This window comes from Suncus etruscus, chromosome 16 (genome assembly GCF_024139225.1).
Source record: "Suncus etruscus isolate mSunEtr1 chromosome 16, mSunEtr1.pri.cur, whole genome shotgun sequence".
Taxonomy (NCBI): Eukaryota; Metazoa; Chordata; class Mammalia; order Eulipotyphla; family Soricidae; genus Suncus; species Suncus etruscus.
This window is the reverse complement of record NC_064863.1, coordinates 55,425,950-55,431,949: the sequence shown is the minus strand read 5'-3', so window position 1 is coordinate 55,431,949 and position 6,000 is coordinate 55,425,950. Positions and strand designations below refer to the sequence as shown.

At 36.3% G+C, this 6,000-nt stretch overlaps 1 non-coding gene across 1 annotated transcript; it reads right to left on the bottom strand.

Annotated features, from left to right (window-relative positions):
- Positions 1 to 3,880: 3,880 nt before the first annotated feature.
- On the bottom strand, positions 3,881 to 3,987 carry LOC126032941 (U6 spliceosomal RNA). The gene has a single exon (XR_007504099.1). It is a non-coding gene; the product is annotated as a U6 spliceosomal RNA (small nuclear RNA).
- Positions 3,988 to 6,000: the final 2,013 nt, after the last annotated feature.

Genomic DNA, 6,000 nt, shown 5'->3' with positions numbered 1-6,000 from the left:
AGGAGAGTTTTATAGTTTTCTTTGTATAGGTCCTTCACATTTTTAGTCAAGTTGATTCCGAGATATTTGAGTTTGTGTGGCACTATTGTGAATGGGGTTGCTTTCTTAATGTCTATTTCTTCTTTATTACTATTGGTGTATAGAAAGGACATTGATTTTTGTGTGTTAATATTGTAGCCTACCACTTTGCTATATGAGTCTATTGTTTCTAGAAGCTTTTCCATAGAGACTTTAGGGTTTTCTAGATAGGGTATTATGTCATCTGCAAAAAGCGAGAGCTTGACTTCTTCCTTTCCTATCTGGATTCCCTTGATATCTTTTTTTTTTTTTTTTTTTTTTTTTTTGCCTAATCGCTATAGCGAGTAATCTCAGTTTTATGTTGAATAGGAGTGGTGAGAGAGGACAGCCTTGACTTGTGCCAGAATTTAGAGAAAAGGCTTTCAGTTTTTCTCCATTGAGGACAATATTTGCCTCTGGTTTGTGGTAGATGGCCTTACTATATTGAGAAAGGTTCCTTCCATTCCCATGTTGCTGAGAGTTTTTATCAAGAATGGTTGTTGGACCTTATCAAATGCTTTCTATGCATCTATGGGTATAATCATGTGATTTTTCTTTTTCTTTTTGTTGATGTTGTGTATTATGTTGATAGATTTATGGATGTTAAACCATCCTTGCATTCCTGGGATGAAACCTAATTGATTGTAGTGGATGATCTTCTTATTGAAGCATTGAATTCTATTTGCCAGGATTTTGTTGAGGATATTTGCATCTGTATTCATCAGTGATATTGGTCTGTAATTTTCTTTTTTGGTAGCATCTCTGTCTGGTATAGGTATCAAGGTGATGTTGGCTTTATAAAAGCTATTTGGAAATGTTCCTGTTTTTTTGATTTCATGAAAGAGTCTTGCCAGGATTGGTAGAAGTTCCTCTTGAAAGGTTTGAAAGAATTCATTAGTAAATCCATCTGGGCCTGGGCTTTTGTTTTTGGGCAGACATTTGATTACTGTCTTAATTTCCTCAATAGTAATGGGTGTGTTAAGATATGCTACATCATCTTCATTCAGATTATAAGAGTCCAGAAATTTATCTATTTCTTCCTGGTTTTCATTTTTAGTGGCATATAGTTTCTCAAAGTAGTTTCTAATTATCCTTTGGATTTCTACCATATCAGTAGTGATCTCTCCTTTTTCATTCCTAACATGAGTTATCAAGTTTTTCTCTCTCCATTTCTTTGTTAGTTTTGCCAGTGGTCTATCAATCTTCTTTATTTTTTTAAAGAACCAACTTTTGCTTTAGTTGATCTTTTGGATTGTTCTTAGGGTTTCCACTTCAATGATTTCTGCTCTCAGCTTTGTTTATTCCTTCTGTCTCTCTATTTTTGGGTCCTTTGGTTGAGTACTTTCTAATTCTATAAGCTTTGTCATTAAGCTATTCAGGTATGCCCCTTTCTTTCCTCATATGTGCTTGTAAAGCTATAAATTTTCCTCTCAGTATCGCTTTTCCTGTGTCCCATAGGTTCTGATAGTTTGTGTCTCCATTGTCATCTGTTTCTAGGAAGGTTTTGATATCCTCTTTGATTTCATCTCGGACCCACTGGTTATTCAGTATTAGGCTATTTAACTTCCAGGTATTAAAGTGTTTCTTTTGTGTCTCTTTATATATACATATATTATGTATTTATTATATGTATGTATGTATTATTTATATATACATATATACATATATATTTACATATAATTTCAGGGCCTTGTTGTCAGCAAAGGTAGCCTGCAAAATTTGTATCCTCTTGATATTATGGAGTTATGTTTTATGTGCTAGCATGTAGTCTATCCTTGAAAATGTCCTATGTATATTAGAGAAGAATGTGTATCCGGGTTTCTGGGGGTGGAGTGTCCTGTATATATAAACTAGGCCTCTTTCTTCCATTTCTCTTTTCAGGTCTAGAATATTCTTGTTGGGTTTCAGTCTGGTTGACCTATCAAGTGTTGACAAAGCCCTGTTGAGGTCTCCCACAATTGTTGTGTTGTTATTGATATTATTTTTTAGATTTGTCAACAATTGTATTAAATATTTTGCTGGCCCCTTATTTGGTGCATATATGTTTAGGAGAGTGATTTCTTCCTGCTGTATGTATCCCTTGATTAATACAAAATGTCCATCTTTGTCCCTTACAAATTTTGTAAGTATAAAGTATGCATTATCTGATATTAGTATGGCCAATCCAGCTTTTTATGGGTGTTGTTTGCTTGGATTATTTTCCTCCAGCCTTTTATTTTGAGTCTATATTTGTTCTGACTATTCAGGTGCATTTCTTGTAGGCAGCAGAAGATTGGCTTGAGTTTTTTCATCCATTTAGCCACTCTGTGTCTCTTAACTGGTGCATTTAGTCCATTGATATTGAGAGAAAGAATTGTCCTGGGAGTTAGTGCCATCTTTATATCGAAGTTTGGTGTGTCTGTTGGTCAGTCTTGTCTTAAAATAGGCCGTTCAGTTTTTCTTTTAAGAATGGTTTTGAGTCTGTAAAGTTTCTGAGCTGTTGTTTGTCTGTGAAACCACGTATCGTTTCTTCAAACCTGAAAGTGAGTTCTGCTGGGTGCAGTATTCTAGGTGAAGCATTTATTTCATTGAGTTTTGTCACTATGTCCCACCACTGCCTTCTTGCCTTGAGTGTTTCCAGTGACATGTCTGCAGTAAATCTCAAGGATGTTCCCTTGAATGTCATTTTTCTTTTCGATCTTGCTGCTTTCAGAATTCTGTCTCTATATGTGGGCTTCATCATTGTGACTAGGATGTGTCTTGGGATGTTTTTTCTGGGGTCTCTTCTAGTTGGTACTCTTCGGGCATGCAGGATTTGATTGCATGTATTCATTAGCTCTGGTAGTTTCTCTTTAATGATGTCTTGACCATTGATTCTTCCTGGAGATTTTCTTCCTGGGTCTCTGGGACTCCAATGATTTTTAAGTTGTTTCTGTTGCGCTTATCATAGACTTCTATTTTTATCTGTTCCCATTCTTTGAGTAATTTGTCCATTGTTTGTTCATTTGCTTTAAGACTTTTTTCCAATTTCTTCTGCTGTATGGAATTGTTATTCTTCTTATCTTCCAATGTACTAATTCTATCCTCAGCTGCTATTAACCCATAGGAAAGCTCAACCATGTTTTTCTTGAATTCATCTACTGAGTTTTTCAGACCTGTTATTTGACCTGAAATTTCAGTTTGGAGTTTTCTGATTTCATTCTTCATATTTTCTTGATTCTTATTAGTGTTCTCTTCTATACTTTCTTTGAGTTCTTTGAACATCTTCCATAATGCAACTCTAAACTTCTTATCTGAGAGACTGACTAGTTGGCTGGTCATGTTCAAGTCATCAGAGTTGCCATCATCATTCTCTATGTCTGGCTCTGGCCTGCATTGTTTCTCTTTTGTCACACTTGTATTGTGGGGTTTTCTACGTGTTGTGGTTGTATTCATTGGCTAAATGATGTGCATGGCCAGAAAGTGAAGCAGAGCGGCCATGCTCCTCTGGCTCCACCCTTTCTGGGCTTGTAAACTCACCTCCAGGAAAGGGGAGACATCCGCAGATGAGCCACACACAAGATGAAATCAGGCCGAAGATGGAGCACAGCACAGAGACAGGCAATTAGGGGTGTTGGCATCTGAGTTCCAGCAGAGTTCAGTGGCTTCCCCTTTCTGGGCGTGTAAGCTCACCTCCAGGGAAGGCTCCTGGAAGGCGAGCCGTCTGCAGATGAGCCACACACAGGATGAAATCAGGCTGAAAATAGAGCACAGTACAGAAGACAGGCAGATAGGGGTGCTGGCATCTGAATTCCAGCAGAGTTCATTGACTTCCACTTTCTGGGCTTGTAAAGTCAACCATTTCAAAAATATGAAACGCTTCATGAATTTGCGTGTCATCCTTGTGCAGGGGCCATGCTAATTTTCTCTGTATCATTCCAATTTTAGTATATGTGCTGCCAAAGCGAGCACTCCCATATCTTTTCTTATATCTCCAATAGAGTCACATTACTGGAATCACCTGGATCAGTCTAATAATTGGAGGGGGGGGAAGTGGATGCTATGAAGAACAGACAGTAGTATGTTCATTTGGTGGAAATAAAAATAATCAGACTTTAATACCAAATCCAAAATTAATAGCAACGGTATTGATACCCAATGTATAGCAAGCTGTAGAAGAGGGAAACAGATGCACTAGCATTATGGAGGGTAAAGGAGGGAGATATGGGATGCATTCTGGGAACAGAGGTGGAGGGAGGACAACACTGTTGGTGGGAATGCCCCTCAGTCATTGTCACTATTTGCCTTAATCATTACTGTGAAAAATTTGTAATTCACTTTGACCACAATGAAATTTTAAAAAAATAAAATACTGATTTTTAAATTACATGCTCAGTAACAAGAAACCAACATGGATTTCATACAAAAAGTAACAAATATAATTTACTATTAAAGTGTGTCTTCCTCTTCACCACTGTTCTTGTTGCCAATTGGCAAAAGTAAATTTTAAATCAAGTCTGTTAAAATGCTAAAAAAAAATTAAAAAAATAAAGTGTTAATAGCAATATATTTATATTTGTTTCTTTTTAGGGTAACAACCAATAGTGTTTAGGACTTACTTTTGGCTCTATGCTCAGGTATTAATCCTAGTAGTACTCAGGGAACAACATGCTTTGTGAGAAATTGAACATAGGGAGCTACATGCATGTCAAGCAACTTGCCCATAGTTCTTTCTTTTTGGACAGTTGGATTTCTTAATGGCAATCTCTCAATCATATTTGCATTATTTCATAGTCAAATCAGAAATGAGAAGTATGTTATATTTACCTTAATCTTCAAATTATACCTGGACTAAATCTCAGGACTTCTCTATAAACTTAGATGAGGTATTCATGTCTTACATCTTTTATTTCTTTTTTTTTTTTTTTTAGTTTTTGGGCCACACCCAGCGGTGCTCAGGGGTTTATCCTGGCTGTCTGCTCAGAAATAGCTCCTGGCAGGCACGGGGGACCATATGGGACACCGGGATTCGAACCAACCACCTTTGGTCCTGGATCGGCTGCTTGCAAGGCAAACACCGCTGTGCTATCTCTTCGGGCCCACATCTTTTATTTCTTCATTAGAAAATGATAATTACTTTTAAGTAATTGAGCATCTTTAAGTAATTGAGATCTTTTGTTATCTGATATTTGAAATTAACTGTGCTGTCCTGCAAACTACTTAATAATTAATATAATACAACATTTTTGTAAATCTAGTCTTTTCATTGCTATTTAGATTAAAAAATATCGATGATTCATCATCAAGATTTCTAAAAGAGGATGTGAATTTTATCAGATGTGAAGTTTATCGGTGGCATAGCTTTTTATTTAGTTCACCTGCAGTAAGCTTACCACAGCTTTTATTGGTCTCTATTTTTGGGACATACCCAATGGTGCTCAGAGTTTGAAACTTGTCTCTGCATAAAGTAACTGCTCCTAGCAACACTCAGGGGACCATATGGTATGCTGGGGAAATCTAGCCTAAGATGGCTATGTAAGACTAGCCTGCCTACTGTAGCATCACTATGCCCTTTCCACAAAGTCTTACTTAAAAATAAATTTGCTGACCTTAACTAAAAAAATTAGGAAGCTTGTCAATTTCAACTTGAGACATTATTTGTAGCTGGTAGCAGCCAATATCCAAGCTCCTTAAATGTACAGAAATTATCTTTTGCTTTTTTGAATTCAGTAAGTGGCATAATTATAAGAGGAATACTTGTTTTATAAATATATGATTAGAAAAATGAACCAAGAATGGAAAATTGTAGAGGATAGGTCTTTGGATACATATAGAAATGCAGAATGTAATGAGAAGAAGGTATGAGAAATAGGATTGGTTATCTTAGAGAAACAGTCATCCTATCAGCCCAGATAATTAAAAGGGATACATAAGCATCATCTATTACACTTTTATAACTAGTTCTCTGGTACAGGAAAAATATTT